Genomic DNA, 24,953 nt, shown 5'->3' with positions numbered 1-24,953 from the left:
GGAAGCACCTGGAGTGTGCAGCACACACTCATGGCCCAAATACTGTTTCTCAAAAGTTGGGTTGGAAAATATGACTAATGTTTTAAAGCATTTTTGAGGACAATTTACTGCTCGTGAGTGGTGACAGTGGTGGCAGTGGGGGCGAAGAGGAAGAGAACCCCATTTGCCAGTTCTCTATCACAACGCCGATCTGCATTGTTGAGACCTACTGTGTGCCTGGGCCTCTTCCAGGCATCACATGCCCTAGTGCAGTGGGCCTTGCAGCCAGCGGTCGTTTTCTGTCGTTAGTCACTGTTTTGCTTCGTTTTGTTAGTGTGTTTTCACTCCCCAGCATGTGCTTCGATTCCCTTCCTCTTGTGACAGGCTATGCCCGCCTCTGCTGAGGGCTGTGCCTGGGACCCAGGCCTTTTAGGGACGCCCAGGCTTTGGTGACAGTGATTGACACCAGGTCTGTGCATGTGACCTGGGCAGGGCCAGTCGGGTCCTTCCCTGGAAAGGCTGTGTGGAGGCTGGGAGGAGCAGCTGTCCCTGCCATGGTCCCCTGGGTGGGAAGGGCACCCCCAACCCCCCCACTCGTATTCTCTGCCCCTCCCCCACGGGGGGAGCCTGGCTGCTGCTGAAAGGCAGGGGAGACAAGACAAAGGATCCTGCAGACACACCCTGGAAGTCTCAGTGCCGCTTCCAGTACCAAGCCCTTGGCTCTGCCAGCCTCTGCTCCATTCCTGTAAGGCGCCTCCAGCTCTGCCCCAGCACTGAAAAACCAACTACAAATTGGCTTCATTTGCTTCCCTTGGTTTGAGTTGAGCTTCTGTCACTTACAGCTGACGGCCTTCACCAAAATAGGTCAACAGCCACCCCTGCGGCAGGCATCGTAACCCCAGTTGACAGACTAAGGTGGGTGGGGGGTCAGGCCCCCAGCCTCTTTCCAGTACAGACTTTCCTGTCCCTCGTGTCATCGCAGCACGCTGCCACCCACAGTAGGCCTATTTCACTGGGTCCCTGCGAGGGTTTTCTAGATGAGAGGGTGAACCAGAGCTGTGGCCAGAGGATGCACAGCTGTGGACGGCCGGGCTGGGCTGGCCCCACACCCGGTACCACCCACCACCCAGGCTGCAGGCACCGAGGAGGATCCAGCTCACCTGTGTGCAGGAGGGCACACGGGCAGATGAATGAGCTGCTGAGCATCAACGGGCGGTGACAGAGATCAGGGCACCCACAAACACCACACTGCCTGTGGACTGCAGCCCCTCGAATCTCACAGTTACCTTGCGTGAGGCGACGGTAGTAACTTCAGCAACAGTGGCCCAAGTGAGAGGAGCAGTTTCTGCGCGTGGAGCTGGGTTTGCTTGCTGGGCCCTGGGCTGAGCCCTCCAAGTTCCTGATCTCAGCCCTGCAGCAGCTCTGCAAGCGGGTGGTGGGACTGGGGTGTGAGGTGGGGCGTCATCACCCTCTGCAGACAGGGATGGGTGGAGTGTCAGCCAGGTATGTCACCGAGGTGTCAGTGAGGTGAGGGGAGCGGTTACGGTCCCACCGCATAGAGTGGAAAGAGATAGGAAGAAAATGTTGTGTGTCTTGACCTCCTGCCGTGGCTGGGCAGGTCTGTTAGAAAGACCAGCCATATTAGGGCCAGGGCAGAATCTTCTGCATTATTCAGAAAGACGGTTCTAATTGTACAAGTAATAAAAATGGCTTTCTGTTATTTCAGTGTTCTACAGTTGCTGTCTAAAAAGCTTATTTCCATAAGCATTCTTTTTTTTTTTTTTTTAAGAGACAGGATCTTGCTCTGTTGCCCAGGCTGGAATGCAGTGGCGTGATCTTGGCTTACTGCAGCCTTGACCTCCTGGGCTCAAAGGATCCTCCCACAACAGCCTCCTGAGTAGCTGGGACCACAGGTGTGCGCCACCATGTCTGGCTAATTTTAAGTATTTTTTTTTATTTTAAGAATTTTAAGGCCGGGCGCGGTGGCTCAAGCCTGTAATCCCAGCACTTTGGGAGGCCGAGACGGGCGGATCACGAGGTCAGGAGATCGAGACCATCCTGGCTAACACGGTGAAACCCCGTCTCTACTAAAAATACAAAAAAACTAGCCGGGCGAGGTGGCGGGCGCCTGTAGTCCCAGCTACTTGGGAGGCTGAGGCAGGAGAATGGCATAAACCCGGGAGGCGGAGCTTGCAGTGAGCCGAGATCCCGCCACTGCACTCTAGCCCGGGCGACAGAGCAAGACTCCGTCTCAAAAAAAAAAAAAAAAAAAGAATTTTAATTTTTTAAAAATTAAAATAATTTCTTTTTTCTTTTTGAGACAGAATCTTGCTCTGTCACCCGGGCTGGAGTGCAGTGGCATGATCATGGCTCACTGCAACCTCTGCTTTCTGGGTTTAAGCAATTCTCCTGCCTCAGCCTTCTGAGTAGCTAGGACTACAGGCATGTGCCACCACACCCAGCTAATTTTTTTTGTATTTTTAGTAGAGACGGGGTTTCACTATGTCGGCCAGGTTGGTATCGAACTCCTGACCTCAGGTGATCCACCTACCTCGGCCTCCCAAAGTCCTGAGATTACAGGCCTGAGCTACCGTGCCCGGCCAATTTTTTTTTTTTTTTTTTTTTTAAGACAGAGTCTTGCTCTGTCACCCAGACTGGAGTGTAGTGGCATGATCTTTGCTTACTGTAGTCTCCCAGGTTCAAGCAATTCTCCTGGCTTAGCCTTCGGGTAGCTGGGATTACAGGCGTGTACCACCATGCCTAAGTTTTGTATTTTTAGTAGAGACAGGGTGAGGTTTTGCCATGTTGGCCAGGCTGGTCTCGAGTTCCAGGTACTTAGCAATCTGCACTCCCTGGCCTCCCAAAGTGCTGAGATTACAGACATGAGCCACCTGACCCAGCCATTTCTTTTCTTTTCTTTTTTTTTTTTTTTGAGATGGAGTCTCGCTCTGTTGCCCGAACTGGAGTGCAGTGGCCGGATCTCAGCTCACTGCAAGCTCCGCCTTTCGGGTTTACACCCTTCTCCTGCCTCAGCCTCCCGAGTAGCTGGGACTATAGGTGCCCACCACCTCGCCCGGCTAGTTTTTTGAATTTTTTAGTAGAGATGGGGTTTCACCGTGTTAGCCAGGATGGTCTCAATCTCCTGACCTTGTGATCCGCCCGTCTCAGCCTCCCAGAGTGCTGGGATTACAGGCTTGAGCCACCGCGCCCAGCCTCTTTTCTTTTTTGAAAGTTTTTAGTTTCATTTGATAGTTTTTTCAAATTGCTTAGGAAGTAATTAGCTGCTGTAGTTTTTTTTTTCAACTTTTACTTTAAGTTCCGTGGTACGTGTGTAAGAAGTGCAGGTTTGTTACATATGTAAATGTCTACCATGGTGGCTTGCTGCATAGATCAGCCCATCACCTAAGTATTAAGCCCAGCACCCATTAGCTATTCTTCCTGATGCTGTCCCTTCCTTTGCTCCCCTGCCCCGACAGGCCCCAGTGTGTGTTGTTCCCCTCCCTGTGTCCATGTGTTTTCATCATTCAGCTCCCACTTATAAATGAGAACGTGTGGTGTTTGGTTTTCTGTTTCTGTGTTAGTTTGCTGAGGATAATGGCTTCCAGCTCCATCCATGTTCCTGCAAAGGACATGCTCTTGTTCCTTTTTATGGCTGCATAGTACTCCATGGTATATATGTACTACATTCTCTTTACCCAGCTTATCATTGATGGGCATTTGGACTGATCCCATGTCTTTGCTATCGTGAATAGTGCTGCAGTGAACATACACGTGCATGTATCTTTATAATAGAATGATTTATATTCCTTTGGGTATATACCCAGTAATGGGACTGCTGGGTCAAATGGTATTTCTGGTTCTAGATCTTTGAGGAATTGCCACACTGTCTTCCACAATGGTTGATGTAATCCACACTCCCACAAACAGTGTAAAAGTGTTCCTTCTTCTCTGCAGCCTCACCAGCATCTGTTGTTTCTTGACTTTTTAACAATTGCCATTCTGACTGGCATGAGATGGTAGTTTGTGTGGTTTTCATTTGCATTTCTCTAATGATCAGTGATGTTGAGCTGTTTTTTCATATGTTGGCTGCATGAATGTTTTCTTTTGAAAAGTATCTGTTCATGTCCTTTGCCCACTTTTTGATGGGGTTGTTTATTTCTTGTAAATTGTTTAAGTTCCTCGTAGACTCTGGATATTAGACCTCTCTCAGATGGATAGATTGTAAAAATTTTCTCCCATTCCGTAGGCTGCTTTTCACTCTGATGATGGTTTCTTTTGCTGTGCAGAAGCTCTTTAATTTAATTAGATCTCATTTGTCATTTTTTGTTTTTGTTGCAATTGCTTTTGGCATTTTCATCATAAAATCTTTGCCCATGCCTATGTGCTGAATGGTATTCCCTAGATATTCTTCTAGGGTGTTTATAGTTTCAGGTTTTACATTTAAGTCTTTAATCCATCGTGAGTTAATTTTTGTTTAAGGTGTAAGGAAAGGATCTAGTTTCAGTTTTCTGATACGACTAGCCAGTTGTCTCACCACCATTTGTTAAATAGGGAATCCTTTCCCTATTGCTTGTTTTTGTCAGGTTTGTTGAAGGTAAGATGATCGTAGTTGTATGGTCTTATTTCTTAGTTCTCTATTCTGTTCCATAGGTTTATGTGTCTGTTTTGGTTACCACTACCATGCTGTTTGGTTACTGTAGCCTTGTAGTATAGTCTGAAGTTACTGTAGCCTTGTAGTATAGTTTGGTTACTGTAGCCTTGTAGTATAGTTTGAAGTCAGATATCGTAATGCCTCCAGCTTTGTTCTTTTTGCTTAGTCTTGGCTATTTGGGCTCTTTTTTGGTTCCATATGAATTTTAGAATAGTTTTTTCCTAATTCTGTGAAGAATGTCAATGGCAGTTTAATGAAAATAGCATTCAATCTATAAATTATTTTTGGCAGTATGGGCATTTTCACGATATTGATTCTTCCTATCCATGAGCGTGATCCATGAGCATGGAATGTTTTTCCATTTGTTTGTGTCCTCTCTGATGTCTTTGAGGTATGGTTTGTAGTTCTCCTTGAAGAGGTCATTCATATCCCTAGTTAGCTGTATTCCTAGGTATTTTATTCTCTTTGTAGCAGTTGTGAATGGAAGTTCATTCATGATTTGGCTCTCTGCTTCCAGCCATAGTTTTTAAATTTTTTGAAGAGAAGGGGTCTTATTCTGTTGCTCAGGCTGATCTTGAACTCCTAGGCTCGAGGGATCCTCCAGCCTTGGCCTTACAAAGTGCTGGGATTAAGGTGTGGGCCACCATGCCTGGTGAATACTTTCTTTAATGGCAAGCTGTTAATTTATTTAACCATTTTCCTATTGATGAACATATTTAGGTTGTTTCCTTTTTTGTCATTAAAACCAAATTTCTTGGTTCTGTTTACTTGTCTTCTCTCTTTTTTTTCTGCCTTGAACAAATCTTTTTTGTTTTTTTTTGAGATGGAGTCTTGCTCTGTCACCCAGGCTGGTGTGCAGTGGCACAATTGCGACTGACTGCAAGCTCCGCCTCCCGGGTTCATGCCATTCTCCTGCCTCAGCCTCCAGAGTAGCTGGGACTACAGGCGCCTGCCACCATGCCCAGCTAGTTTTTTGTATTTTTAGTAGAGACGGGGTTTCACCGTGTTAGCCAGGATGGTCTCAATCTCCTGACCTCGTGATCCGCCCACCTCAGCCTCCCAAAGTGCTGGGATTACAGGCGTGAGCTACCGTGTCCCCCCCTTGCACAAATCTTAAACTCCTTTTTCTCTTTTGGGTGAACTTTAGGGTTGGCTTCTTACTACCATGAACGTCGGTTGGAATTTTGACTGTGATAGGATTAAACGTATAGATTAATGGGGGAGCATTAGCACCTTTATAATATCAAATCATCTCTTCCAGAAAAGTGACATCATTTCCTTTCATTCCTGTCTTCTGAAAAGGTTTTTAGAAAAGGCTTTGCTGTCTTCTTGCACATATTTTTCTTTAGAGTTATCCCGGCTATTCTGTGCGTTTTGTGGCTTTGGTGAATGGGATGCTCCATTACGTTTCAAGTTGGCCATTGCTTGGGTGTCGGAACCCTTTTGGTATTTATATGCTGGCTTTATACCTGGTCACCTTCTGTTATGTCCAAGGGGTAAAGTGGGTCCTGCATATTGGCCCCATGTTTTCACTTCTTCACAGACTGGGGCTGTTAGCTCAAAGCCAGCCAGCACCAAACTCAAATTTTCACACATCCATTTGCATTAAATATAGTCCAGAGAAGCATATCGTTAGCCACTTAGAGCCTGCCTGCTTCGTACAGTCTGCCCCACTCCACCAAACTGCACCCAACATCTGTCAGCCACAGATAAGATGAACCCTGGGGCTACAGAGAGGTCAAGACTTCAAATGGCTGCTGCCCTTTGGAGGTTTCTGACCCAGAGGTTCACCTAGATAGGTAAGCCCCTCACAGAGTCCCTTCTCCCGGAGTCCCCTTGCCCTCCCTCCCTTCTGAGTGTGGCCCAGTGCTGTCTTCTCTGGAAAGTGTCCCAGCTGTCAAAAAGCAGCCCAAAGGAAGCGCACAGTGTGCCAGCGCCCCCTGGTGGTCATACCTCTTCCTTAATCGGCCCTGAAATTCCCAGTCTTGCCAGACTGCCGAATTCTCTTTGTATTTCAAATCGTGTTCAATCAACATAACATTATTTTTCAGGGACTGCACAGCCAGTTGTGGCTTCTCTGCATCTTCTTTTCTGTTATTCACGTTTCATTTTCTTGTCTTGTTGCATTTGCCTTGACCTAGCGTTGAATTTTAGCAGTGATGGTGGCCCTTGTTGCCTTGTTCCTGTCTTTGTTTATTTTTATTTTATTTATTTATTTTTTTGAGATGGAGTCTCCCTCTGTTGCCCAGGCTGGAGTGCAAGTGACACGATCTCAGCTCACTGCAACCTCTGCCTCCCGGGTTCAAGCAATTCTCTTGCCTCAGCTTCCCGAGTATCTGGGATTACAGGTGCCCACCACCAACCCCGGCTAATTTTTGTATTTTTAATAGAGACAGGGTTTCACCATGTTGCCAGGCTTGTCTCGAACTCCTGACCTCAAGTGATCCACCCGCCTCGGCCTCCCAAAGTGCTGGGATTACAGGTGTGAGCTGCCATGCCCAGCCCCTTGTTCCTGTCTTTAATGAGGTTGACTTGAAAGTTTTGGTATTTAGTATGTTGCTTGCAGCAGGCTCCCAGTATTTAAGGGCACTCTGCTCAAAATATATCCAATACACCTCACTTCCTGTCATATCAATATCTACTACCTTACTCCACACCAGCAATACATCTCACTTGAATGAGTACACTAAGCTCTTATCTCTTCCCCCTACTTCCACCCTTGAACTTTCTCAACCTCCCAGTTGATTCTCTACAAAGCAGTTCAAGTTGTCTTACAAAATAATAAATCAGATCATGGCTCTTTTTTTTGCCCAAAGCCTGCTAGTGGCTTTGCATCACACCAAGAATAAACCCAAATTCGCTTTACCGAAGACTTCAACAGTGTGTGCTGCAGGGTGGGTTCCCCAGGGGTGGCTGCCGAGATGGGGCTTGGGTTGCAAGCTGTTACCGCGGATTATCCATTGCGGAGGGAAGGGAAGTGAAGCAGGCTTGGGCAGAGGAAGAGATTCCATGTCTCTGCCAGCCTAGGGGCAGGGTGGAATCTGGAGTGAAGACCCATCAGAGCGTCCCCATGGGACTGGGAGGGCTGGGCTTCTGTCCCCCACCTCCCTCAGTCACCAGATGCAGGCAGCTTTGGAAGGGGGATGCTGAGCTTGCAGCTGAGGTGGGTGATTATGTGGTCCCCATTATACTTAACATTTTACTATTTCCTCCTGGCTTTAATGTGCTTGCTGAAGTGCAGTGGCAATGTCTTCAGTGAGATCTGTGGGGAGTACACTGCTTGGACATCTGAAAATAACATTCTTTCACCCTTAGCCTTGAATGCTAATTTAGCTACATACACTCTAGATCAGGGGTCAGCAAATGTTCCTGGCCAGAGAGTAAATACTGGCCAGAGAGTAAATACTTCAGTTTTTTTCAGTCCTTATGATCTGTGTTACCACTCCACTGTTATAACACCAAAGCAGCTGTGGACAATAGATAAATGAATGGCTGTGGCTGTGTGCCAATAAAACTTTATTTATAAACACAAATGGTGGGCCTGTTTGACCAGTGGGCTGTATTTTGCTGCCCTCCCTGCTCCAGAATTTTTAAAATATTTTTTATGATCATCCTTATTTTTTTTATAGACTGGGTCTTGCTCTGTCACCCAGGCTAGAGTGCACTGGTGTGATCACAGCTCACTGCAGCCTGAACTCCTTAGCTCAATTGATCCTCCCACCTCAGCTTCCTGAGTAGCTGGGATTACAGCTTTTTCGAAGAGTTTTATGTCTGCTTCTAGGCTGAGTCCCCAGGTCCCAGGTGGAGCTGCTCCTCTTGACTAAAGTAGCTTAGCTTGTGCCCCGTTGTGCACGTTAGCAGCAGGAGTGTGCTTCCCGCACTGCTCCACGGGTCAGCTGTCTGGGAAGTCCCACCGGTTGTGTCTCTCCTAGTATGGCTGGGGCAGAGAACAAGGGGGTGCACATGCCGCCTGAGTGTGTCATCAGAGGAGATTCTGTCTGGCGGCAGTGCAGATTGGTGTGACTTTTGTGAAGGGAAACCTGCCAGCGTGCACACAGGACCTTAAAAATGTACACTCCCACCTCCTGAAGTGTGCACTGAGGAAATGCTCAGGCAGGACACAAACACTCTTCAGAGTGTTACAGGAAGGGGATCCTGATCCAGACCCCAAGAGAGGATTCTTGGATCTCATACAAGAAAGAATTCAGGGCAAGTCCATGGAGTAAAGTGAAGGCAAGCTTATTGGAGAAGTAAAGGAAGAAAAGAATGGCTACCCACAGAGCAGCCCCGAGGGCTGCTGGTTGTCCATTTTTATGGTTATTTCCGATGATATACTAAACAAGGGGTGGATTATTCGTGCCTCCCCTTTTTACACCATATAGGGTAACTTCCTGACATTGCCATGGCATTTGTAACTGTTATGGCACTGGTGGGATTGTAGCAGTGAGGACGACCAGAGGTCACTCTCGGCTGAGTTTTGGTTGGCTCCTTTACTGCAACTTGTTTTATCAGCAAGGTGTTTCTGACCTGTATTTTGTGCTGACCTATCTCATCCCGTGACTTAGACTACCTAACATCTGGAAATGCAGCCCAATTAGTCTCAGCCTCATTTTACCCAGCTCATATTCAAGATGGAGTTGCTCTGGTTCACAGGTCTCTGACATTTCCCCCGTCCCTTTTATAAGAGAACCTTGAATCCTAAGGGTTGCAGAGGGATGAAGGTCCATCTTCTGTGACTTCTTCAGGCTGAATAGGGATAGTGATGTTCCTGCCTAACTCTGAGGGTCTCTTGCATTCAGGGTAGAGAAGAGCTCACTCGGAAAGCTTTGGTATGGTAGGGTACATTCATAACTCTTGAGTTTTGACAAAAGGTGATATCTGGAAGATTAATAAGTGTTTAAGAAAACATTCAGTAAGCTTGTCCTGTATTCCTACACAAAGAGTATAACAACAATATATTCCATAAGAGTAAAGGAAAATAAATCAAGTTATTCCAAGTAAACTAAATTAGAAGGCTTTTCATGAACTGGGCGACTGTTGGAACTAAGCTGACATGGGGTTGTTAGCTGATGGTAATGTGCCCAGAATTGGAATACTGAACCAGATTTTTACATTACCCATCCCTCTTGTTTCTTCTGAGCAGCAGACAGAGATCACTGGTTGGTTTACAGGAATAAGCAGGGTTAGCCTAAATTGCAGAAACAAACTTAACTAATGAGACTAGAATTTAATAACAGGTGTACCATAGTTCTTGAAATTTCTCTCTCCAGTTTCTCATTTTTACCAAAGACAAATCATGGTAAGACTGATTTGCTTTGTTATACTTGGCCTGATTATTTGTATAAAGTGCAGAATCATTATTTTTCACATAGGCTCTTTTAAAATTGGCTTTGCTGGAACTCTGTTCCATAGAAGGAATTTTAGATAAGACTTTTTAAAGCCAAGCTCAGCCATAGGTTTGTACCCTCAAATACCTACGAGTTGAGTAAATTCTCTTCTTGGGGTCCCAAGATAACTTGGGGCTCCTGGACCTATCAGAAAGTGACATTCTGTACTTACCACAGGTCAGAAACCCTATTCAGGGACTATTGCAGACAAGGTCAGACCAATTCCTCAAGGGGCTTTTATTGGCTTTACAAGTTAAGTTTGATTCCTTAAATGAAAGCACGCCATGCCAGTTAAAGCCTTGGTAAAATTTCTCCAATTGTGTCCTGTTACAAAAGAAAACAGATTCTCACCCCATACCCTGTTTTTTTTTTTTTTTTTTTTGAGATGGAGTCTCGCTCTGTTGCACAGGCTGGAATGCAGTGGCTTAATCTCAGCTCACTGCAATCTCCGCCCCCTGGGTTCAAGCAATTCTCCTACCTCAGCCTCCCTAGTAGTTGAGATTACAGGTGTGTGCTGCCACACCTGGCTAATTTTTATATTTTTAGTAGAGATGGGGTTTTGCCTTTTTGGCCAGGCTTGTCTCGAACTCCTGACCTCAAGTGATCTGCCCACCTCGGTTTCTCCAAGTGCTGGGATTACAGAAATGAGCCACTGAGCCCACCCCAGAAAATAGATTCTTATTGCACTTATGCAAAAACCTATATTGCCATAATTTAAGAGTACTCACAAATAGTTTCTAAATTTTGGAGAAATCAGGTAGAGAGAAACAAATATGCTTCAAATTTTGTTCACAGGAGTATAGTTTACTCAATTGCTAAAAGCTGTAAATAGCTCAAAAGTTTCCTTCACTCTGAAAAGCAAAACAAGGAATCAGCAGCATTTTAAGCAAAGTTAAAAAGATTACTTCAGTTTTCTGTTGGTTCAGTTAATTCAGTTAACTCCTGTTCTATTTGATATTCACGAACATTCCAGCTCTTCATGAGAGTTCTGAAAGTTGTTTCCTCTATTCTAATATTACAGTTTCCAAAGTTATTAGAAACCTGCATTTAAGAACACCTGTTAGAGTTTTATAGTTGATTATAAGCCACCTTCTAAAGAGGATTAAAATAAGACAATGATTATCTGTGGATGACAAAAAGTTTTAGGACAGTAGCTATTATAGCCATAGTTGCCGGGCGCAGTGGCTCATGCCTGTAATCCCAGCACTTTGGGAGGCCGAGGCGGGTGGATCACGAGGTCAGGAGATCGAGACCATCCTGGCTAACACGGTGAAACCCCGTCTCTACTAAAAACGCAAAAAAAATTTAGCTGGGCGTGGCGGCAGGTGCCTGTAGTCCCAGCTACTTGGGAGGCTGAGGCAGGAGAATGGCGTAAACCCAGGAGGTGGAGATTGCAGTGAGCCGAGATCGCGCCACTGCACTCCAGCCTGGGCAACAGAGCGAGACTCCATCTCAAAACAAACAAACAAACAAAAAGCCACAGTTAATAAGGAAATCTGGTTACTTCTGTGGCACAAAAATTTTTACATAACAATTATTAATAACAACACTAAGTCATATTATAATTATAGGAGTTTCCCATAACTTTGGAACATACACCAGTTATACCAGATCTTACAGTCTTTCACCAAAAACACATTTTCAACTTTTATTTTTGGCAAAAACCTTGGTAAGTTTGAGATTTTAATTATGTACTAGGTGTGGAGCCTGCCTAGGACATACCAGGCAGAAGCGCAGATTTAGAGCCGACTCTAGCATAGTGAGGGGGCGTGGCTAACTCCACATGTCCCCAGGCCTTACCTAGCTGTAAAGCAGGCAAGTTGTACAGTAAGAGTCATAGTGACATTTTATGAAGCATTTAGAAGGCCTAACAACCCTTGAATTGTACATTTCTTGCATAAATTCCTTTTCACAAATCCTTTCACGACTTAACGACCTGAGACTTTCTTGGACTGTCTGACTTGCCCTAAACATTTCTCCTTTTAAACAACCAGTCGTTTTACTTTAGGACAAAATTTTTTTTTTTTTTTTTTTTTTTTTTTTTTTTTGAGATGGAGTCTTGCTCTGTTGCCCAGGCTGGAGTGCAGTGGCGCAATCTCAGCTCACTGCAACTTCCACCTCCCAGGTTCAAGCAATTCTCCTGCCTCAGCCTCCTGAGTAGCTGGGATTACAGGCTCATGCCACCATACCCCACTATTTTTTGTAATTTTCAGTAGAGATTGGGTTTCACCATGTTGGTCAGGTTGGTCTCAAAGTCCTGACCTCAGGATTATCTGCTCACCTTGGCCTTCCAAAGAGCTGGGATTACAGGCATGAGCTACTGTGCCCGGCCTAGGACAAGAATTTACCATACAAGATCCTTTCTTTTATTTCTTTCTTTTTTTTTGTTTTTGAGATGGAGTTTCACTCCTGTTGCCCAGGCTGGATTGGAATGGTGCGATCTTGGCTTTCTGCAACCTCTACCTTCTGGGTTCAAGCAGTTCTCCTGCCTCAGCTCCCAAGTAGCTGGGATCATAGGCATGCGCCAACATACCTAGCTGATTGTGTATTTTCTAGTAGAGATGGGGTTTCACCATGTTGGTCAGGCTGGTCTCAAACTCCTGACCTTAGGTGAGCCAGCTGCCTCGGCCTCCCAAAGTGCTAGGATTACAGGCGTGAGTCACCAGGCCCGGCCCAAGATCCTTTCTTATAGAAAATCTCTTTCTTTATGATCTTTGTATAGCTAGGAAGCATGGCTAATTCCACGTGTCCCCAGGCCAATCTAGAACCTAACAGCTTTAAGGTAGGTAAATTGAACAAGTTTTTATTTTTTATTTTTTATTTTTATTTTATTATTATTATTTTTTTGAGGCGGAGTCTTGCTCTGTCGCCCAGGCTGGAGTACAGTGACCGGATCTTGGCTCACTGCAAGCTCCGCCTCCCGGGTTTACGCCATTCTCCTGCCTCAGCCTCCGGAGTAGCTGGGACTACAGGCGTCCGCCACCTCGCCCGGCTAGTTTTTTGCATTTTTTAGTAGAGACGGGGTTTCACCGTGTTAGCCAGGATGGTCTCGATCTCCTGACCTCGTGATCCGCCCGTCTCGGCCTCCCAAAGTGCTGGGATTACAGGCTTGAGCCACTGCGCCTGGCCTGAACAAGTTTTTAAAGTTGAAGCAGTTTATGACCTTAAAGCATTTAGCAAACTTAATATCTGACCTGCATAATTTAGACTAAATGTTTTTATCAATAATTTTTAAAGCTATTTTTATTTCCCAAAGATTACTAAAGTTACATGAACTAAAAGGCATTGCAGTTTTCATTTTGCCTTCAAAATATTTAAGTGCTTATTTTTGTTTAAGCCAATTAATTAGAGCTCTTTTATATAAACATTACACAGAACACATATATGGCTACGCAGAAAGACAGAAGAAGATTACTACAGTAGTTGTAAGATTTTTCATTTGCCAGTTTTTAAGTTTCTTAATTGGATGACTGGCTTTTTGGGGGAACCCTTGGAAGAACAGGGCCAGGAAAGGGGTCTCTGGTGCCTCTTGTTTTTCTCAAGGAGTCCAGGCTGTTAGAGCTTGAATATCCACTTTTAATTAAACTGGTTTTAACCGTAGTACTCTTTAATAAAGTCCTTTTAGAATTTCTTATGCCAAACAGCCAATATTTCTGGCCTTTGAACTTTACCGAAGGTAACCTCCCAGGGGCTTAGAGAAAGGAAAATTTAAGACAGTCCACAGAGAAGGAGAAAATAGACAAGGCCACGCAGGTATTAAACCAGAAAGGACTTACTTCCTAGGTGGGGAATTGAACCAGGACCGTGACTGTGAAAGTGCAAAACCTTAGCTACTGAGCTCTAGCACGGGGCAGCCTCCATTTCCCTTCCCAGAAGGAGTCTAGAATAGTTAATTTTGAACTTGCAAAGGCTTTATATTTAATATGATTTTGAGAGCTAACTATGGCATAAACCCTAAAATTCCTTTTCCTTGGAAGGCAGACACCAAAAGTACTGCCATGTGGTTACAAGGTCAAGCTCCCAAGGACATAAAACAACGTGGAGACTTCATCCAATTTTTTGTTTGTTTCAGGGACCTGCAGCCAAGTTTGTTACTGACCAGCTTGCGGGGTTGTCTTGAAAAGTGGGCTTACCGGTGTTTTAAGGTCATGTTTTATCCTGAAGTACCCCTCAACACAGAAAAATGAATTCATAGCACAAAATACAACAGCTTAAGGCTAACCTTAGAATTCTTCTTCTTTAGTTAGTTTGTTTGTTTGTTTTGAGATGGAATCTCGCTCTGTTTCCCAGACTGGAGTGCAGTGGCTCGATCTCCGCTCAATGCAAGCTCCGCCTCCCGGGTTCACGCCATTCTCCTGCCTCAGCCTCTGGAGTATCTGGGACTACAGGCACCCGCCACCATGCCCCACTAGTTTTTTGTATTTTGAGTAGAGACGGGGTTTCACTGTGTTAGCCAGGATGGTCTCGATCTCCTGACCCTGTGATCTGCCCACCTCGGCCTCCCAAAGTGCTGGGATTATAGGCTTGAGCCACCACGCCCGGCCTGGCCTTAGAATTCTTTTTCTCATTAATCAAAACTTGACAGATGAGATAAACACTGTTTTTTTTTTTGTTTGTTTGTTTGTTTGTTTCTCTCCCCGTTCATTCAACCATTTGCGCAGAGAGAGAAGCCAGAAATCTGACTGGTAAGAAATTCTTAGCCTTTTGCCGATGTGCCAGACTTCTGGGTTCCCTTTCCCTGAGCAGCCCTAGTGATCTGGCTTGTGGCACCATTGCCCTGGGGGCCAAGCCACATCATAAAGGACATTATTATTTTTTGTTTTGGCCAGAGCAGAATACATGTGATCAAACATAGACATTAGCCACTCTGCTTAGCACGCAATATCAAACTGGCAAGGCTTAAATTTGCCCCCAGATGGGCCCCGTCATCTTTAGTCCAACTTCCAATTTGGAGTTTGAGCACGTGGTCTCTGGGCAAGATGGTTGCCCTGAGTAACAGAAAAAATAGAAAGGAAAAGTAGAGAGGGAAAGTATTGCCTGAGGCAGGGCAGGAAAGGGGAAGAGCTTAGGGAGGCCAGAAAAGACCCACTCCTTGCAGCCGACAATGAAAAATTCAGGCGGCAGCTTGTCGCTAGCAAAGGAATCTTTTCCAGCCGTCCCATAGCGCTCCAGTTTCCCCGTTTAGGGAAGAAAAAGCTCCCCACGTCCCAGGATCCTGTACACGCCTAACCCTGTCACCCACAGCCAGCAACAAAGTGCAAGGCAGATTAATCCAAAGAGAATAGCTTTTAACATCTCATAGTGCCAAACCTGTTCTTAGCTGAGAGGGACTTTACTGAGTCTTTAATCCCCTAAGTCTTAGAAGGGACTCTAGCCCTCCAAGCCTCTGAATCTTAGAAGGGACTCTAACCTTCCAACCCCCTGAATCTTAGATGGGACTGTAACCCTCCAAGCCCTTAAATCTTAGAAGGGACTGTAGCCCTCCAACCCCCTAAATTTTAGAAGGGACTCTAATCCTCTTAATTTGGGCCTCTAACCCAATCCCATTCTTTACCCAGGTACCCACCACTTACCCAAAGTCATCCAATCAGTGCTGCAGTGTATTTCCTTTGGGTCAGGGGTCTCCTCAGTGTTGTCCCTTCTGTGGTTGGTGAGAAAGATGTGACTGGACCCCACCACTTACCCAGAGTTAGCTTTTGGATCAGGGGTTTCTGCAGTATAGTCCCTTCGTGGTCATTAGAAAGATGTTACAGGAAAGGGGATCCGATGCAGACCCCAAGAGAGGGTTCTTGGAGCTTGCACAAGAAAGAATTCCGGGCGAGTCCACGGTGCAAAGTGAAAGCAAGTTTATTAGTGAGGGAATAAAAGAATGGCTACTCCATGGACAGAGCAGTTCTGAGGGCTGCTGGTTGCCCATTTTTATGGCTATTTCTTGATGCTACGTGAAACAAGCGGGAGGGGGGGATTATTCATGCCTCCCCTTCCTGACGTTGCCATGGCATCTGGAAACTGTCATGGTGCTGGTGGAGTATAGCAGTGAGGATGACCAGAGGTCACTGTCATTGCCATTTTGGTTTTTGTGGGCTTTGGCCGGCTGCTTTACTGCAAACGGTTTTATCAGCAAGGTCTTTATGACCTGTATTTTGTGCCAACTTCCTATCTCATCCTGTGACTTAGAATGCCTTGGTCATCTGGGAATGCAGCCCAAGAGGTTTCAGCCTCATTTTACCCAGCTCCTATTCAAGATGGAGTTGCTCTGGTTCACACGCCTCTGACAAGCGCATTATCACTTACAGCAAGGACTTGAAACAGCCGGCATTACAGAGCCTGCTGGGGCAGGAGGTTTAATGACACAGAAAATCTTTGGTACGGTTTTGTGAAACTTGTGGGATACGAGAGTGTTCCTACATCACGATTTCAATGATGTACAAGAGCCTGGGAGAAAAGACACTGAAAGGTTGCTAGTGGTCACTTGCGGGGATGGGGATCTGGGCTAATTTTATTCTTTGCGCTTTACTATTTTGTCCAACTTTTCTTTTTTTTAATAACGAGCATATGTTAACCTTTTTAAAAAAGTTTATATGACTTTAATGAAAAGGTATTTTAAGGTATATATTAAATGTATATGTGCATTAATATATAATATGTACATTACATACATAAATATGTACTTTAGTACATAAAAATCTGAAATACATGCACCTGGGAAAAAAGAATTGAAACCATATAAAAATACATCTGGCTGGGTGCAGTGGCTCATACCTGTAATCCTAGCACTTTGGGAGGCCAAGGTGGGCGGATCACGAGGTCAGGAGATCGAGATCACCCCAGCTCACACAGTGAAACCCCGTCTCTACTAAAAATACAAAAAATTAGCCGGGCGTGGTGGCGGGCACCTGTAGTCCCAGCTACTCGGGAGGCTGAGGCAGGAGAATGGCGTGAACCCGGGAGGCGGAGGTTGCAGTGAGCCGAGATCTCGCCACTGCACTCCAGCCTGGGTGACAGAGCGAGACTCCATCTCAAAATAATAATAATAATAATAATAATAATAATAAAATAAAAATAAAAATACATCTGCAGGACAGTTTCCCTCCTGTGCCTGTCTCTAAATTTCTTTCCAGGGCAACTGTCACTATCATTTCCTGTGGGTGCCTCTGGAGATATTTTATATAACAGTCATGAATATGTATACAACACCCACGTTTTTTCCCAAATGTTGCCTTTTATTCAGGCTCTTCTGCTCCTCATTTTCTGTCCCTTTTATTTTTTCTACATGAGAACTTAGCTCTATTTTTAATTTTTATTATTTATTTATTTATTTTTATTTTTTTCGTTTTTTTTTTGAGATGGAGTTTCACTCTTGCTTACCAGGCTGGAGTGCAATGGTGCAATCTCGGCTCACTGCAACCTCTGCCTCCTGCATGCAAGCCATTCTCCTGCCTCAGCCTCCTGAGTAGCTGGGATTACAGGCACCTACCACCATGCCCAGCTAATTTTTTTGTATTTAGTAGAGACGGTGTTTAACCGTGTTGGTCAGGCTGGTCTGAAACTCCTGACCTCAGGTGATCCACCTGCCTCGGCCTCCCAAAGTGCTGGAATTACAGGCGTGAGCCACTGCACTCGGCCCATTTTTACTTTATTATTATTTTTGAGATGGAGTTTCACTATTGTTGCCCAGGCTAGAGTGCAGTGGGGCAATCTTGGCTCACTGCAACCTCGGCCTCCCAGGTTCAAGCAATTCTTCTGCCTCAGCCTCCTGAGTAGCTGGGATTACAGGCATGCGCCACGACGCCTGGCTAATTTTGGTATTTTTAGTAGAGATGAGGTTTCACCATGTTGGCCAGGCTGGTCTTGAACTCTTGACCTAAAGTAATCCACCCGCCTCGGCCTCCCAAAGTGCTGGGATTATAGGTGTGAACCACCACACCCGGCCCAACCCTATTTTTAAAATGTAACTAATACAACCCAAGACTGTTCATATCTATGTGCACAGATCTACTCAGGCTTTTCAATGGCTTCATGGTGGTCTGTTATCTCAGTGTAATCGTAATTTCATCTGACTCCGTATGTGGACATTTAAATGTTTCTAATCTTTGGCACAAGTCTTAATAAGTGTAGATGTATATACATGTGTCAATCACTAAAGGGATGTCAGATTGTTGTAATCACTTCTAGTAATCCAAAATCCACTTCTACCAACAACAAAAGTAACAGGAAGCCCACCTCATGGGGGGAAAGGGGAAATGGTCTTTTTGATAAATAATTCTGGGTGAACTAGAGATTTGTATGGGAAAGGCTTGTCTTGATCCACCTCCCACCATACCAAAAAACCCATTCCATATGGACTGCAGCGCTAAGTGTGAAAAGTGAAAACAAATCAAGCTTTTAGAGGAAAATATAGGAGGATGTCTTTGTATCCTTGGAGCAAATAAAGATTTCTTTTTCTTTTTCTTTTTTTTTTTTGAGACAGAGTCTCACTCTGCCACCAGGCTGGCATGTAATGGCGTGGTCTTGGCTTATGGCAACCTCCGCACTCCCAGGTTCAAGCGATTCACTGGTCTCGGCCTCCCAAGTAGCTGGGATTACAGGCGCCCACCACCACCCCCAGCTAATTTTTTGTATTTTTAGTAGAGATGGGGTTTCACCATGTTGGCCAGGCTGGTCTCAAACTCCTGACCTTGTGGTCTGCCTGCCTTGGCCTCCCAACATGCTGGGATTACAGGCGTGAGCCATCACGCCCGGCCTAAAGATTTCTTAAAACAGTGCTCAAAAGTGCTAACCAAGAAATTGATAAATTGAACTGTATTGAAAACAAGAAGTTGTGTTCATCAGCACTGTCAAGAGAGTGGGAAGGATAGTTGTAATATATATGCATATCCCAAACAGGACTTGTATTCAGCCAGCACAGAGAACTAGAGCTTATGAAGGAAAAGAGAGACAACTCCGTGGGGATACTTCACAGAAGAGGATAGCTAAATTGTCAGCCATCATGGAAGAAGTGTTCAGTTGTGCTGGTCATTAGGAAGATGCAAATTAAAACAGCAAGGTGAAATCACTGCACCTCTGCCCGGCCCAAGCCTGAAATGAAAAAGACAGCAAATGTCAAAAGTTGGGGAGGATGTTTATTGTTGTTTTGAGCTGTTAGGTTTTGGGGTAATTTGTTATGTGACAATAGCTAGCTAATGCATCTGGTCATTTGGAGAAGGTTTTAGGAGTCATTGAGAAGATGAAATGGTTACATTTTGGGACTCATTTTAAAGTAGCTTGGTCCTTTCTATCAGTATGCAATGAAAAATGAAAGTAATTATCTAGGTAATTTGACCAAGGTAATATTAGTTCCATTTGGAGTTTTCCAGTCAAAGTTTATGATGTGCCTTTTGTTTTAATTGAATTTCTTCGTAATGGTCCTGATTCCCGTTTCACTTGGCTGAGGCCAACTCGGCCTTGATCTCCAAATTTCCTTCCAGGGCTGGAAACCTCTGTGGCAATTCGGGGTAATCACCCCTCTGATGTTGCTGCATCCAACTGTAAGAGAGGAAAGACATTTTATCTGAGAAAAAGCTTGCACGCCAGAGAATGCAGCACCTCACTAGCATGTCATGAAGACTCGGGCCTGACCTTTAAAACCAATTACCAGGATATCCACACCAAGCTAAACAAAACAACGATCAGGGGACAGAGCTGAACAGGCTTTGGAAACCCCACACCAAGTGGTTTCACTTTGCGCTTTCTAGAAGACTGTTCCCCCTTAAAATGCAGCATAATGTCCAAGGGGGCTTCCACCTGGAAAAACCGCCCTGGCCTTAAACCTCGTCAACATGACGACACAGTCATCCTTCAAAGGAAAATTCCAAAGGCAAGGGCAGGCGCTCGCCCTTGAGTTTGGCTTCCTTTTACAGAATCTCTTTCTCGGCAGCAGCCACACAACTGCAAGCTGTTGAGAAGTGCAAGCCCTGACTGGGGCAGTGGCTCACGCTTGTAATCCCAGCACTTTGGGGGGCTGAGGCCGGTGGATCACCTGAGGTCAGGAGTTTGAGACCAGCCTGGCCAACATGGTGAAACCCCGTCTCTACTAAAAATACAACAACAACAAAAATTAGCCGGGTGTGGTGGTGAGCACCTGTAATCCCAGCTACTCAGGAGGCTGAGGCAGGAGAATTGCCTGAACTTGGGAGGTGGAGGTTGCAGTGAGCTGAGAAGCTGAGATCGTGCCATTGTGCTCCAGCCTGGGTGACAAGAGCGAAACTCTATCTCAAAAAAAGAAAAAGAAAAAGAGAAAGTGCAAGCACATCCCCACCCATGATGACAGTGCATCCTAGCCACACGGAGGGGCAGTCCTCGTGCAGCTGGCAGGCTCGGAGGAGTTTTCTAGCCTCCCACGGTGTGTGGTCTCGGGGGCAGGAAGGGGAGTGCCATGATGCTGGCTGTGGCCATGGCCACCCCTTTGTCCCCACATTGTCGTGAGGATTTTCACCCCCACTTGCAAACACGGGAGATGCTCCTGGAGGTGAGACAGTGCCCAGTGTGCCGGGGAGGACCATTGGGGCTCACTGCCGCTTTAGGCAGGGTACAGCGTCTTCACAACTCACTCCCACTGCGGTTTATTTGTTGCTCCTGTTTGTGTCTGTGGGGGTGGTCACCCAGGACCCAGTAGACAGGGTGGCCATTGCAGCAGGTGCCTCTGAGGAGAGGACACTCCCATAGAAGGAGCACATGTTGCTGGTACTCAAGGCCCACTGGCCAGAGCTGGCCACAGCCCCCTTACTGCTGGGGGATCCCGACGGCTGTCTCAGCCACAGCTAGGCATGGTGGTGGCCTTGCCACCCGGCGGCATCCCCAGTGCTAGACACTAAGCTCCCAGAGGGCAGAGAACACGATGCTTTTGCTCCTCCTGCTTCATGGTTCAGCCCTGAGCTTCACTCCTACGAGGAGCCCTTTCCTCTGTGTGCACGTGTGTGTCTCTGTGTATGTGTGTCTCTGCATGTGTGTGTGTGTGTGTGCATGCGTGTGCATGCCTTGGCACTGGGAGCCTCAATCCTGGTGTTATTGTTCCAATATAAGCGACATCTGATTTTCCTCTATGATTTTTTGGCTGCTCATTTTTAACCCCAGGATTCTTTTCTCAATAGCACTCTAGCAGAGCTTTGATCCCCGCTGAATACAGTCTGCACGCAGGAAGTGTGAGCTGGCTCTGATACTGGTGGAACAGCTGGACTGGAAACCTGCGGCATGGGAGTCCTCAGGAGCTACCTCATTTAGAAGCATCCGGGCTTTCATCGTTTTGACCTTGTGCCTCCCTAACCGAGAAATGACAGAGCCGAGCAAAGCCGGGAAAGATGCAGGAACGAGGCCTGGCAGCCCTGAATCAGTTTCTCCAAGAAACAGGCCTGAGGTTTGAAGAGATTCACGTTAGAAATCAATGAGGAGATTTTTTTTTGGTCTCCACTAATTTATCAGATAATCAGGTGAAACCCAAGTATACCATGCTAAAGATGTCTGAATGTTAACATTGCTTTTTCGTTTTTGATGGGCCATTGGACTCCTGGGCATCTACCCAAAGGAGCTGAAAGTAGGGACTTGAGCAGACACGTCTTTGCCGGTGTTCACGACAGCACGGTTCACACTGTCCAGGAGGTGAAAACAGCCAGCAGTGATGAACAGACACACAAAACGTGGTGTAAACATACAGTGGAATATTATTCAGCCTTATAAAAGAATGAAATTCTGACACGTTCTGCAACATGGGTGAGCCTTGAGGAGATTACACTCAGTGAAATAAGCCCGACACAAAAGGGCAACGATTGTCCCCTGATATGAAATATCCAGACTAGGCAGGTATTACATAAAGCCAGAAAGTAGAATGGTGGGTGTCGGGGCTGGGGGAGGGCGGCCGGGAGTTAGTGTTTAATGGGGACAGAGTTTCTGTTTGGGAAGACGAGAACGTCCTGGAGCTGGATAGCAATGTGAGTGTGCTTAATGCCCCTGAACTGTACACCTAAAAGTGGCTCAGATGGCAAATTTTATGTTAGATATAGTTTGCTGCAATTAAAAAAATTAATAATGTAAAAACATACCTGGGATGGGTTTGGAAAAGTTCTGCCAGAAACAGGAATGGATGTGTTTAGGAGAATCTGGGCAGAGAGCCAGGAATGGAAGCCAGTTAAACCTCTTTGAGAACTCGTACTTAGGCAGTTTTAATTTCTTGTAAGTAGTAAAATATATAAGACCAACAAATTAAATGCTTCTCCCCAAAACAAAATTGGCACAATTTATGACTCATTTACATTGTAAATCTACAATTAAGATGGGAAATGAACCAATTCTGGCCACCTGAACTGGTGAGACAAGTTGAATTTTGTCCCCCAAAATTCATATGTTGAAATTCAAACTCCCAGCATCCCAGAATGTGACCTGATTTGGAGATGGGGCCTCTGCTGAGACAATCAACTTAAAATGAAATCATTAGGGTGGGCCTTAATCCAGCAGGACTGGTGTCCTTATAAAGAGAAGAGATTTGGAGAGACACACACCGGGAGAGCGCCACATGAAGATGAAGGTAGAAACTGGGGAGATGCTTTCACAAGCCAAAGACCGCCCAGGCTTGTGAGCAAAAACAGCCTCCGGAAGCTGGAAGAGAGCCTTGCAACAGATTTCCTCCTAGCGCCTCTAGAAGGAACCCCCACTGCCAACATCTTGATTTGGAACTTGCAGCCTCCAAAACTGTGAGATGATAAATTTCTGTTGTTGAAGCCACCCAGTTGGTGGTACTTTGTTACAGCAGCCTTAGAAACTAATACAAGTAAATAAAACACCAGAAAGATTTTCCCTTTCCCTGTATTGTGTTCGGATTTCCCACTGCTCATAAAGACTCCCCTCATATTGGCTTAGGGCCTGCCATAATCTCCAGTGTGATCTCATCTTAACTCATGACATCTGCACAGCCCCGTTCCCAATAAGGTCAGAAGGACAGGTAGCGAAGGTTAGGACTTTAACATTGTTTTTGAGGATCCTAGTCAACCCATAACAGTCCACACTCAAGTTCCTCCAAATTCATGTCCTTCCCACAGGCGAAATGCCTTCACCCCATCCTAACATGCCCCGAGGTCTTAAGTCTTCTAGAGTCAACTCTGGGTCCAAAATCTCATCTAACTCCCATGATTAACTCAAAGTCCCAAATCTCTGTCCTCTGTTGTTTCGGGCCTTGCACAGAGGAGTGCCTGGTGAACGTGGTGGAGGATACAGAAACCCATGTGGATTCCAGATGGTGACTTTTGTGTCATTACAGAAGTCTAGTGCACATTAGGAAGACAGTGCCAATGGTCTTGACTTAACGTTTACTGCACACCTACTGTGTGCAGGGGTCCTGGGGACCCCACAGATGAAAACATAAGCACATGATCAGAATACAGTGTAAAGCTGGGCTTCATCTATTACAGTGGGTACCATACAGTTTTACACTCGTGTACCTAAAACAACCTGGACAAGGCACAGGATTGATTTTCAATTTTGTAAAACAGAGCAAAAGTGCTCTTATTGATGTTTCATTTCTTTTTCCTGAGATCTTACCTCCCTAGACAGAACTAAAAACTGTTTTCATATTAAAGGTCTGTGCTTCAGACTTTAAAAATATCTAGAATCTGTAATAAAGTTATCCATTTCATTTATGATAATGGTCATTCTTATTTTCTCTTTTGTTCCTGATCAATCTAACTAGAATTTATAAATTTAACAATTTTCTCAAGAACTAACATTCCCTTTCATTGATGTTCTCTATTATTTTCTGTTGTTTCATTGATTTCAACTCTGATTTTTATTATTTCTTTTCTCCTTTTTATTTCAGGTTTCATTTGGTCTTATTTTTCTAGTTTGTTAAGGTGAAAGCTGAGGTCAATAATTTGCCTTTCTTCTTTTCCTAAAAATGTGTTCGCCGGGTGTGGTGGCTCACGTCTGTAATCCCAGCACTTAGGGAGGCCGAGGCGGGCTGATCACTTGAGGTGAGATGTTTGAGACCAGCCTGGCCAACATAGTGAAACCCTGTCTCTACTAAAAATACAAAATTAGCCGGGCGTAGTGCTGGATGCCTGTAATCCCAGCTACTTGGGAGGCTGAGGTGGAAGAATCACTTGAACCTGGGAGGTGGAGGTTGCAGTGAGCCAAGATTGTGCCATTGCACTCCAGCCTGGGCAACAATAATGAAACTCTGTCTCAAAAAAAAAAAAAAATGTTTTAGGCTGAGTGTGATCTGTAATCCCAGCACTTTGGGAGGCTGAGGCAGGCAGATCACTTGAGGTCAGGAGTTCAAGACCAGCCCGGTCAACATGGTGAAACCCCATTTCTACTAAAAATACAAAAATTAGCTGGGCATGGTGGTGTACCTCTAATCCCAGCTACTCAGGAGGCTGAGGCAGGAGAATCGCTTGAACCCAGGAGGTAGAGGTTTCAGTGAGCTGAGATTGCACCACTGCACTCCAGCCTGGGTGACAGAATGAGACTCCGTCTTAAAACAAAAATTGTTTTAAAAACATCTTTATGTACTTCACATACAATTCACCCTTTTTTTTTTTTTTGAGGCGGAGTCTCACACTGTCGCCAGGACTAGAGTGCAGTGGCCGGATCTCAGCTCACTGCAAGCTCCGCCTCCCGGGTTTTTACGCCATTCTCCTGCCTCAGCCTCCCGAGTAGCTGGGACTACAGACGCCCGCCACCTCGCCCGGCTAGTTTTTGTATTTTTTAGTAGAGACAGGGTTTCACTGTGTTAGCCAGGATGGTCTCGATCTCCTGACCTCGTGATCCGCCCGTCTCGGCCTCCCAAAGTGCTGGGATTACAGGCTTGAGCCACCGCGCCCGGCCACAATTCACCCTTTTAAAGTATGTAAGTCACTGGTAGTATATTCTTAGACAAGTTCAACAACCAGTAACATTAATTTTAGAACATT

General features: G+C 45.5%; 1 long non-coding RNA gene across 5 annotated transcripts in view; it reads left to right on the top strand.

The window, feature by feature from the left end:
• The window catches only part of LOC117085097, a 55,474-nt gene that overhangs the window by 7,563 nt on the left and 22,958 nt on the right, over window positions 1–24,953 (top strand). Inside the window, exon 3 of one of the 5 annotated variants that reach the window (XR_004437790.1) lies at window positions 21,147–23,758. The exons of 3 other annotated variants lie outside the window; for them this stretch is intronic. This is a non-coding gene — a long non-coding RNA (uncharacterized LOC117085097). Of the gene's footprint in view, window positions 1–19,484; window positions 20,099–21,146; window positions 23,759–24,953 lie in introns of those variants that run through there. One more of the 5 variants, XR_004437793.1, reaches the window with a different exon arrangement.

This window comes from Trachypithecus francoisi, unplaced genomic scaffold (genome assembly GCF_009764315.1).
Source record: "Trachypithecus francoisi isolate TF-2019V2 unplaced genomic scaffold, Tfra_2.0 Lachesis_group1, whole genome shotgun sequence".
Lineage (NCBI taxonomy): Eukaryota > Metazoa > Chordata > Mammalia > Primates > Cercopithecidae > Trachypithecus > Trachypithecus francoisi.
This window is presented reverse-complemented; position numbering and strand designations above follow the sequence as displayed.